The sequence below is a fragment of the Chinchilla lanigera genome, unplaced genomic scaffold, assembly GCF_000276665.1.
Source record: "Chinchilla lanigera isolate Chin_1 unplaced genomic scaffold, ChiLan1.0 scaffold00019, whole genome shotgun sequence".
NCBI classification, from domain to species: domain Eukaryota; kingdom Metazoa; phylum Chordata; class Mammalia; order Rodentia; family Chinchillidae; genus Chinchilla; species Chinchilla lanigera.
In genome coordinates this window covers 19,623,416-19,634,617 of record NW_004955420.1, presented here as the reverse complement: position 1 = coordinate 19,634,617, position 11,202 = coordinate 19,623,416, and the positions used below count along the sequence as shown (strand labels likewise).

The following is an 11,202-nucleotide window of genomic DNA, read 5'->3' as shown; positions in this document are numbered from 1 at the left end:
TTCTCCAGCAGCCCCCTCCAGTCGGCCGCTTCCTCCTCCGTCTCCTTCCTCTTCCTCCAGAGGAGGCAGAACCTCCACACCTCCTCCCTTCCCTCCCTTCCCTGCACGCTCCCCCGACCCCGCGCCTCCTCCTTCTCCTCCTCCTCCTCCTCCGGGAGCTGCGGAGCCCTCGGTGCGCCCACCTCTGCCGAGCAGCGGCGCCCCGGGCGCCCCCTCCCCTCCCCCGCCCGGCGAGCTGCGCGGCGCCCCGCGGGCACACGCCTTCCCATACCTTACATGGACAAATGCGTGCAAGCAAAGTCAGGAATTCAGGCCCCTGACGTCAGCCTCCAGCGCTCAGGGCACCGCACGGGAGACCGAGGGGAGGGGGTGGGGAGGAAGGAGGGGGAAAGGCACCAACCAGCAGCCGCTCCAGCCCTGCCGAAGTTTCACTTTTTGTCTGTGGGTTCGCTCCCGGGCCCCGCGCGAGCTTTCCCGGGATAAGTAGCTTTAGCGAGCGGGCAGACCCAGGCGCTGCAAGGTAAGGGCTGGCTGCTCGGCCCGGGCGCGGGGCGCGGGGCGCAGGGCGCAGGGCGCGGGCGGTGTGCTCCGCGGGCCGTGCAGGACGCGGGGCCGGGCCTGTCCAGGGCTGGGGACAATGGGAGGGGGAGTGCCCGGGCACCTCCTCCGCCCTGCCTCCGCCTCCAGCCGCCGCCGCCGCCGCTGCCCCGTCTGCCTCCACACCGAGGTATTGTTGCAAACCCTCCTTCCTCCCCCCACCTCCGCCCGCGGGTGCCTCGGGAACCCCGGTCCTCCCGGGCGGCGGGAGCGCCTCTGGGGTGGCAGGAGCGCGGGGTGCACAGCGCCCTGCCTCGGCGCCAGGCCCGCGGTGCGGAAGTGCCGGCCGCAGCCCAATCACGGGGTGTACGCCGTGGGGGAGGGGCCGGGGTTTTTGGGGGAAGCGTCCACTGCGGGGGCCCGGGCGGTTTGGAGAGTTTCTCTGCGCGCCCCCGACCCGGGTTTTTCTGGGCGCCCAGGGGGCGGGGCCACGCCTAGTCGCTGGGAGCTTTCGCGGAATCACAGTTGTCACGGTGGAAAGGGCCTAGAGACACAGTCATTCGAGTCCTCCCATTCTACGGCGAGGGCAACTGAGGCCCCGAGAGAAGGACGGTCTTCCCCCAAGTCACTCGTTGGAGGCCCGGCCACAGTTGCCCTAGACGAGCCAGGACTCCTAGTTCCCTGGCCCTGAGCATTTCTCGAGTCCCCACCGTGTGACAGGCACTGTGATCGGTATGGTGGGCCCAGCCCTTCCCTTGAGAGGAGCGCTCAGAGAGGCAAAGGAGCCGAACCTGACCCAAGTGGGAAGTACTAAGTGCTGGGGGTGGGGGAATGGTTGGATAAAGTTTTAAACAGGCGGTTCCGGGGAAAGAATTTGAATTTTTGGTCCCTGGAGAGGGACCAGAAATGACTCTTCCAGAGGGCTGTGCTTGGTCAGGACTTTTGAAGGATGGGAGTTTCCTGAAGCCAGCTAGTGGTGGGGAAGGTCACCCTAACTGCGGACCGAGAAGACGAAATAATGGGTGGGGAGTGAAGATCAAGCCGCACGTGGTGCTCTGTTGGGGCCGTGAGGTCTGGGGTGGGGGTGTAACGTGAGATGAGCTAATCAGCGGATTTGTGCCTAGGTGCTTGGACAGGGCGTGTCTTTGGGACCCCAGGGACCTAAGGGAACTGAAAAATCTCTCTAGCTTCCCTTTCTTCAGGACACCCCCCACCCAACACAGTAGCAAAACCTTGGGGTCCTCTCTGAGTGGCTTTTCTCACAGCAGACTCAACCTCATTTTCCCCCTCCTTTCTCTTTGGGGCTCCTCCCCTTTTACTAAAATTCTTTCCTCTCCAATAAGACTCTTTCTCACGAAGATGTTAGTGACTTAAGGGTTTACCTCTCCTTGCACGTGTGCGTTTTAAGAAAGCCTTTGGGGGAAGGGAGAAAAAGTAGATAGGGACTTGCTTAGAAAGTGCTAACTCTAACCCTTACCTGCCCTCACTCTTACAGACAAGGAAACCAAAAAGGTCTACAGAAGCTTGTGCCAGCCCTAGAGCTTACGGTGAATAATGGTGGGCTGAGCTGGGGGTGCAGAGCACCCAGTGATGAGGTTTCTCTCTTCTCCTTCAAAAACTTTTCCTGTAGGGTTTTTGCCGGTGTCAAGGGCAGTTAAAGAGATTGTCTCCTGTATTTAATCTTTGCAAGGTAGCCTCAATTCCAACACCAAAACTTTAGAGATGGGATTAGCTGTCCAGTGGTGGGAGTGCAATGATCAGATAGCCCCGTTGGGCTGGAGTCCCTATAAGCAACATGAGCCTATGGAGTTGGCTTTGGGGACAGGATGGCACTGAGTAGGAACCAAGTGACACGTTCTAGTGGAGATGTGATCCCTCAGAGGCAAGTAGACATTCGTAGGTGACAAAAGGTGGGGCATGAGACTTGATTATAAGGGGCTTTAAAAATGCCAGGCTATCGAGTTTGGTTATAATTTAAAATGATCACATGAGGGTTTTGAACAGGCTGGGACCTGATTTGGACAGGAGCATTGGCCTTGGGAAGCTTCCTGTTGCCCATTTCCAGCAAGAGGTGGTGATTTGGCCTAGGAATATTATCACTGGGTGTTTTTCATTCACTTGACACATGTTACTAAGTATTATGCATCACTGGCAAATATGAAAATTTTATACCAGGTTCATGTTTTTGTTGAGATGAATTGATTGTGTTAAATCTGCTTTAAAACACTCTTTTTTCATGTTTTAATATCACTGAAATCCGGTTGCCTTATAATAACAGATGTGTCACACTTGAACAGTTATTTTTCATTCTAAATTGGTAATGACACATCTTACAGTCAGTGGTTTAAATTTGATAAGATTTGTTAATCATGTCCTTTATGAATGTACCAGAGTACTGTATAAACCACTTTTCCATCAGCTATTTCATTTGAATCTCAGCTCTCCTCGGAGAATTAAGCCTGGCGGCACTGCCGTCACTTGCGCAGGGTTACATGTTTCACTAAGGATGTACTCAAAAGTACAAACCCAACTGTGACTCTTGCTGGTAACCCGTGGCTTTACCCATTGTGTAACTGGAGTGGGATAGTTGGGAATGGGGGAGGAATCAGATTGGATTTGCTTTCAAATGATGGCTGAAGGTGTCGGAATCACGAGAGGGTCTTGGCCAAGGACAGTGTAGCTTGGGAGGATTGGGAAGTCCTCTTATGCCAGAAATGTGCTGGGTTGAATGGAAAAAAGATAGAAACCAGCAGGTGAAACCAGAGGTTGGAGATGCAGCTGTTTTGCATAGAAGAGCAGTGAGCGAAGCATACACATTCTTGAGCCGGCCGGGGTAGGCGGAGAGTACAGAGATAAGAAGGGGAGTGGTCCCTGGTGCATGTGTGGAAGGGTCAGTATGTGAAGTGCTGATACAAGGTGTGTGTCGGCTGCTCTGCACCAAGGGTGGAAAGCCTCAGGGAAGCTGTTGAAGACCATGCTCTATATGCGCTGAATGTCTAGGACTAGGTAGGGGCTGCTCAAGTGCAAGAAGAGATGATAGAAAGACCTGCTGGGCAAACAGCAGAATATGCAGGTACTGGGAAGAAGGTAATTTCTTTTCCAGGCTGGTTCCCCTATGCACTAAACTCTGCCCCTATTTATCTATCTATCTATTTATTTATTTATTTTTTGCTTTCAGCCGCTAAGTTATACAGGCTGTTCTTGAACTTGCAGTCCCTTAGCCTAGGCCTCCTGAGGCAAGAATGAGCTAGGATGACAGCTGTGTGCTCTGTGCTGGGAATGGGCAGCATGAGGAGGTCTGTGAAGTGGAGAAAGAGGAGGGCCTTTCCTTTCCTTCCTCCCCCACCCTCCCGCTAAGTAAGGTTTACATTTTCCTCATGGACTGTATAGGGACTTTTAACTGGTTCTTCAGGGATGCGTGACTCACAGGAGAGCCAAGCTAGGCACGGGCTCTGGAACCATCTGTGTGGAATTAAGTATTTGGTGATAATGCGGGAGGCATAGGAACACTTTCTAACCGGAGGAGTGAACCTGAGACTTTGACCCAGGGCAGTCACTGGGCCCGCAGACCTGGGTATGTGTGTTGCTGGGTGGAGACTTTTCCTGGAATATGGCTTTGGAATGCCACACTTTGCTAAAAGAAACTTCTTAGAAGAAACTTGCTGAAGGTGAGGAAGAGGAGGATAAGAGGCACTGTTCACGGTGTGCAGGAAGCTAGGGCTTGGGTGGAAATCCAGTGGCTTGAAGGGGCCTCTGAGACTCCACAGGGGTGGGGGAAGGGTGGAAGGAAGCAATGGGAGTGCAGGGAGTCTCTGTAGCGGCCCTGAGGCCTGAGGAAATGCCTGGTACACTTCTGATTTGGGCCACAGAGGGTACTAGGGGGCTGGCTGAGCGTTAATGGCATTAGCGTAGAAGCCAGTAAACCATAAAGCTGAGGCTAGAAAATGTTTATTTTCCTCTCATTGTTTCTTACTAATAGAATGTTAAACAGTTTTGAGTGGTTACCATATGCTTATGTAATTGCCGTATCGATTTGTGAAAGTAGATTTTTCGACTGCTATGGTCACTGAGATGCGGTTTGGCCTACAAAGGTCCACGTGTTGAAGGCATGGTCCCCAAGTGTGCTGATGGGATGTGGGATGGGAGGGGGTCCTAGCAGGTGGTCCTTAGGTCTTTAAGGCCTGTCCTGGAAGGAGGTAAGGTAGCTGCCAGGAACCCTGAGTTATTTCTGAGAGCAGTTGTTACAGAAGAGCAAGCCTGACCTGAGTCATTCTTTGACTTTCTGCGTGGCTGTGTGATCTCTCTCCCTCCCATGTGTGTTCCCACCATTTTGGGGCCTTCATCAGAGCCACACCAAGCGCCCCCCACCTTTTTTTTTTATACCAGGAGTCAAACTCGTGACCTTGGGTTTGCCAGGAAGGCGCTGTGTCACTGAGCTATATCCCTGGCTACACCAAGCCCTTGAGCCAACAGAACTGTGAGCTAGAATAAATCTCTTTTCTTTATGAAGTTTCCTAGCTCCAGGTATTAAGTTACAGTCATGGAATATGGACTAATATGATGACTGTTAGTCTCATTGTGAGTGGGAAAAATGAGCTTGGTGAAATAAAGTCACACAGCTGAGTGACATGGCTGAGTTTGAGCTCTTGCCCAAGCTATAGCTTCGTGACTATTTTTAATGGTTAAGAGCAAGAAAAACTCAAAGTGGTATTGTTCTTCAGCATTGTTCTATGGGATTTAATTCAGCTCGAATTCAATGGGACTGGGTGGGATCACAGCTGATGATTTAGCTGGGTAAGCAGGCCTCTCATTTCCACACAAGTGCTGTCCCAGCTCCCCCTCTTTTTGGATGCTCCCCTGCCCACTTCCTGTTGAGCTTTGGGTATCCTCTTCCTCTAAAACTACTTGGAGAGGACCTCACCTCTCTGCAGATCCTCTGTTCCTCTTTACAGTACCTCCTTCCCCAGTCCTCTGTTGGGGCAGTAAAATGAAGGGATGGAAATCCCAGTCTCAGTCCTTACCCTTGACCTTACGCTCCTGCAGCAGCAGTAGTAGGTGTTGATTCAGATTCCTCTTGTTGGATCCTGCCTTTCTTTGGGTTACGTTGATCCCTTCTTCCATGAAAGCTTTCCGACTTTGGACTCAGATCAGCTACAGCTGCAGTCCTTCCTATCACCTACCTGCCTACCTCAGCTGGGTCATTTGCATTTTGATGACTCACAGATAATGACTTGAAGGAGCTACTTACTCTCTGGGTAGAGGAGACAGACCCCAGCTTCTGCTGTTCCGGACACATTCCCCAACCCCAGGGGGACTTCGCTTTGGACAGTTTGGGGCCTCGATACAATAACTTGGAGGTCCTTGTGTCTCAGGCTTGAAACTTTCACTTTATACTTTGAAAACAGTGTGATGGCCCGGCATGGTGGTACACACCTGTAATCCCAGCACTCCGAAGGCTGAGGAAGGAGGACCTTTGTGAGTTTGAGTCCAGCTTGGGCTACAGAGTGAGCTCAAGGCCAGCGCGAACTGCGTAGCAAAACCCTGTTTCAGAAAGACAAAAAAAAAAACAAAAAAAAAACCCAAAAGACAAAAAACCAGTGTGATGAAAATGGTTCAGTTTGCTCATTGTGCACGTGTGTGTGTGTGTGTGTGTGTGTGTGTTGGGGGGGGGTCTTATTTGTGTTTCTCCCATCAAGACCTGCCACTTGTTAGAAGCTAGCTACTGGATTCTGATTTGTAACAGCTCTCTGTCCCCATTCCTGCAGTTCTTTGTATATGTTTATGTATTTTTGCTTGCCTGAACCAACAGTCTTAGGTACATTACAAGGCAAAGTCTCTTGTCTTTTCCTTCCCTTTTAAGCTTGCGCTTCACAGCCCACCTTGCAGAACCTATTAGTATTTCATAGCCTCCCCAGCACTTTTTATGTGGAAATGTATTTCACCTTCGTTTTTAACACTAAATTCCCAATTGCATGCAATTGGGGTAGTCAGGCAAAAGTGGTCTTGTCTCAGAGAGGGGTTGGGCAAGAGTTTGGGGTGAGAAAACCTCCCCCTCAGTTGCAGGGCTGGAAGTGACTGAGAAATCACTGGAGTCTGATGTCCCAAACCCTTGTTCTGCTCCTTTAGTTCTGTGAGTGAGATGCGAGAACTGATATGAACGTCAGCAGCAAGCTCTGTACTCGGGCAAGAAACTTACTACCTCACTAGTGCTCATGTAGTTGCGTTGGCTGCCTGAGTCCGAGGCTTTGGAAGGCAAGACCGAGCCGCGGGCCCGTGATGGCAGAGCTGAAAGGTCTGGACTTCATGCGCCATTATTTTGGCAGTACCTACAGCAGTGGTTTTGGGTGTAGGGAGAATAAAAACCTGTGTTTGAACCATCTGTAAGCCCTGGGATCTTCTGTAAGTTTTGGAACACGCCCGAGCCTTGGTTACCTTTAAACAGGTGTCATGTGATACGTGACAGTGTGCTTTGAAAGATAAACTCCTGTGCTGTTGTCTTATAAACAGTAACGCAAGGTGTTCACGTGACCAGGTAGTATGCACAAGTGGTGGTTCTGGATACCTAACATGGCATCTGCCATACAGTTGATGACGCCCTTCTCTGCTGCTGGGGACCATAGGGTTTAGAGGTGGACAACTCCAATTCACATCCTAGCCGTGCCCTTTACTTGAGGAGGCTCCCTTGAGGTGGTCATGGGCTCTGTCTTACTGCCCGATGTTCTCATCCTAGGCCTCTTATTGATGAAGACAGTCTTGCTGCAAGTAATGTGCTCCAGAAGGTGCGAGGAGAGCCCCAGACGTTCCCGGGCATCTCCACGCTCTGCGGCGAGGTGATGTGCCACCAGGGAAAGCCTTTGCAGTGTCCCTTCTTCCTCCATGACCACCTCGCTCTGTCTGGTTTTGTCTTTGTGGTGTTTATACTTTGTCATCCTCTGGGGTTTGTCCCATAGCAGCATGCCTGGACAATGGCCTCATACAGGGCAGAACAACCCCCAGTGGGCCAAAGGGAAAGCTGGTCACAGGTTCTTACTCAGAAATGTGTGTGGGGGAAACTTTGATGGGGCAGGAAAGTGTAAGGACTGGGAGAGGCCAGCCTCACTGACCTTAAAGAAGTGGCCTGGGCTCTCCGTCCCTGCGCCCTTAGGATGCACACTGCTCCTTCGGCGACTGTGTCCACACTCCTTAGTTCCTCTGGCCAACAACCAGCAACTCTGCTGCAGCCTTGCAGCTGTTCCCCTGTGAGGAGAACATAGCCGTAGGGTTTATGGAGTACTAGCGCCCTGACTTTTTTTTTTCTTCGAGATGCTGGAAATGGAACCCAGGGCCTCACATGCTGGGCAAGTGCTTTGCCACTGAGCTAATCACCACCAACCCTCTTGGCATTTTTAAGAGAACTTTTTTTGTATGTTAAAGGATTTCTTTGGTACAAGGTTGCGGTTCCAACAGTTTAGGAGGTCTGCTGGAGCACATGCAGAAGTTTGTTCAGTGTGCCAGGCCCCAGCTGAGACATGGAGGACAAGAAGGCCAAGATGCGATCGGCGGGCAAAATTGCTCTGGCTTCCACTAGTTAAGAAACGAGATTGATTCTCTGTCTGTGTGTGTACTTTTGCTGGGTTCCTGAATCTATTAATTTCCATGCAGTGGTCTGTCTTAATAATGATTTCTAACTATGGAGGCCCAAGGCTGAACTGAATTCAGTGCCAGAAGGCAATCAGAGTCACCTAAACTAATTCTAGTGAATTCCCATTGAACAGGTCTTGTTTAGTTTAGAAAGCAACCCGGGTGGCACCTGGAGCGAGCTCCTCTCTCGCCCGGATGAAAGCTAATCATTTTCAGGAACTGTAGTAAGGAGTTGCCACCCAGAGGGTGGGGGTGTTGGCTGACTCATGGGAAAGGTAAACTCTGCAGTGACCAGGCAGGTAAGTAGCACCTTGTTTTTAGATTGAGGTGAAAGACAGGTCAGCATTCCAGTAGCTGGTCATTGCCACTTGGAAGTCTGCTCAGCTGTAGTTTAGCAGTGCCGCTTCGAGGCTGTGAGTAATGACAGTTGGACTGGACCCCAGAGATACATGTGTGCATCAGTTTGAGACACCTGTGTAATCGTTCATCTGACAGCAGGTGTCAGGTGCACCAGGGATTGTAGAGGGAAACACAGTGTGGGTGTTGAGGATCACAGCATGAGTGCTTTGTGATCTCTGGCTCTGGGAGATGATATTAGTAATCAAGACTGTACTTTAAAAAAATACGTGATGAGTGTGCCAGGATAGTGACGAGCTCTGGGGGTGTGGGGGAAGTTCACAGATGCTCGTTGGATGGAGCATTGATGGGTGAGTGGGAATGTGGAAGATGAACAGGAGAGGATCTTTAGGTGGAAGAAGTGACAGGGACTGAGAGACGTGGTGTAAGAAAGTAGCAGGGCACCTGGCAAACTGGAGTGAGGAGGGGTGGACCACAGAGCGACAAAGGCCTTTTGGGACTGCGCTTTGAAAGGGCGGTGGGATGGTTGGATCTGTGGTTGGGAAAATAATAGGTTACGGTGCTAGGTACATGGGAGGGGAGGACCTGGGGACAGCAAGGGGTAATACGAAAGCCTGGGCCGCCCCAAAAGCAAAGCTGAATTAGGGCTGAGGCTACAGACCTGAGCGACGCTTCACAGGAAGAGTAGTATTTGCGCAGCGTGTTTGTGTTACGTGAGAAGCCATCCAGGCCCTGGGAAAGAGCCCACAGCCTGGTCCCAGCTTAACCCCAGGGTGAACTTGTGATCTTCCTGCCTCAGCCTCCTGAGTGCTGGGGTGACAGATGTGTGCTGCCACGTGGGCTTGAGACCTTTTTTGATTCTCGGTCGCGGTGACTGTTTTTGGAGATGCTGAATCTGTAGTCATTGAAGATTTTTAAGCGGTGGCCGATGGTGGAACTATTACAATGAAAGGTCGGGCTTTGGTTGAAGATCAATCTAGAAAATCTAGCAGTCATGACTTTTTCTTTTGTTTTAATTCCTGGGCCAAGATGCTACCTGTAGCAGACTTATCTGGAGGTCCTCTATCCATTGGGCTTCTCCGGATCATTTTAGTCAAACTGGACAAAAGGCAGAGAGAGAGAGAGACCTAAACATGGAAGACTGGGCCTTGAGAAGTGTGGGCTGGAGTTCATGCAGCCTTGGGAGGGGACCAGGTATTGTGATATCAGTAAACGAACACCCACATACTCCCCAGGGAGCTCTTTGTGGACTGGGCCAGCTTGTATGATCCTGATCAAAGTGGAGCCTGTCAATAAAATGTGGCACCTTCTGTAGAGTATGGCATTTATTGGGCTTTACGGTTAACCAGGTGTTTCCCTACAAGTTACAGTCAACCTATCCCAGTGGGGCGGGGATAGTCATTACCATCCAAGTTTCACTGTAGGACCTTGGGGTTGGGAGAGGTGAAATGACTTCCCTAGGACCCACGCATGTTGATGTTGGGCCAAGACTTCAGTTTTCTGTTAGCACCTACCAAATTCTTCCTGTTTCCTTCCTGTGCAGGTCTCTGAGTTAGGCTGTGCGTGTTGTTCATGTTCCTATTCTCAGCGATCATTGCAGATCCTGATAGGTGGTAAAAATGTAATAAACATTTTGTTGAATGAACCTGTGAGTGCACGATTAATATACTATAAATGAAGTCATAAACAGCTGCTTGAATTTGAAGAATATCTGCATGGATAACAAGTAGAGTGCTTCTGAACATTACACTGTTATCAAAAAACAATGAACAAGAACTCATTTAGAATACATTTACTCAGACATTAAAGAACGAACATCAAAGTGTTTTTACCCGAAAACTTCTCTTTGATCTCTTACACGACCGACCGTAACCCTGATCTTAATTGCCCCAGAGTGTGTGTCTTCTTTCTTGGATGTGTAGGATGTTTCTTTTCAGTTAGTATTATTATTTCAGAAAGCTCTTTATCTGGTTTTATATTTTTTTCTATGTGACCAAAGATTTGTCACAGTCAGTAAACCCTGCTGTCACCGTTATCCATACTAGGATAGATTTCACTTTAAAAAATCTAATGCAATTCAGTGTGCTAGTATGTACAGGGATAAGTGACAATGGACAGAGAGCTTGTAGGCCCCTTTTCACTGTTCCCTAAAGATAGTTATTTCTTCGGCAACTCAGGTTTGCTTTACCTTTTTTCTCTTGTATTTTGTGGTTGTCTGCCTGGGGATGTAGTCAACTGCATGGTTGGCTTGGGAATCACTAGGTTTAGGAGTCAAGTCATGGCTTTGTTGCTCATTTGCTGTACAGTCTTACACTGGCTACCTAACCTGTGAGAGCCTGTGGCTCCTTACCTGTGAAAACGGGCAATAGCACCTCTCATGGCACATGACTGTGGAAGGCGTTCTATGATCAGTGTAATTAAAACACCAGGGTTCACCACTTTGTAGCACTGGAAAATACCCTTTGTCGTCCTTTGTGAGTGGGTTCCGTGTTTTAACCCACCAGCCATAGTCAGCCTTATACAAGTGTTTATTGACTGGTTGAATATGTTTTTAAGTTTTTTTTTTTTGCCTCTCTGTGTAGTCCAGGCTGGCCTCAAACTTGTGGCAGTCGTCCTGCCTCTGCCTCCCAAGCACTGGGATTACAGGTGTGCATCACCACGCCAGCTGAAGTCCTACCTATTACTTTT

The 11,202-nt window shown here is 50.1% G+C and overlaps 1 protein-coding gene across 1 annotated transcript in view; it reads left to right on the top strand.

Moving 5' to 3' along the window:
• Positions 1-515: 515 nt before the first annotated feature.
• Lpp (LIM domain containing preferred translocation partner in lipoma) overlaps positions 516-11,202 on the top strand; it is a 619,705-nt gene continuing 609,018 nt past the window's right edge. Inside the window, exon 1 of the mRNA XM_005383241.2 lies at positions 516-727. The gene's annotated coding sequence lies outside the window, so the exon portion shown is untranslated. The remainder of the gene's footprint in view (positions 728-11,202) is intronic.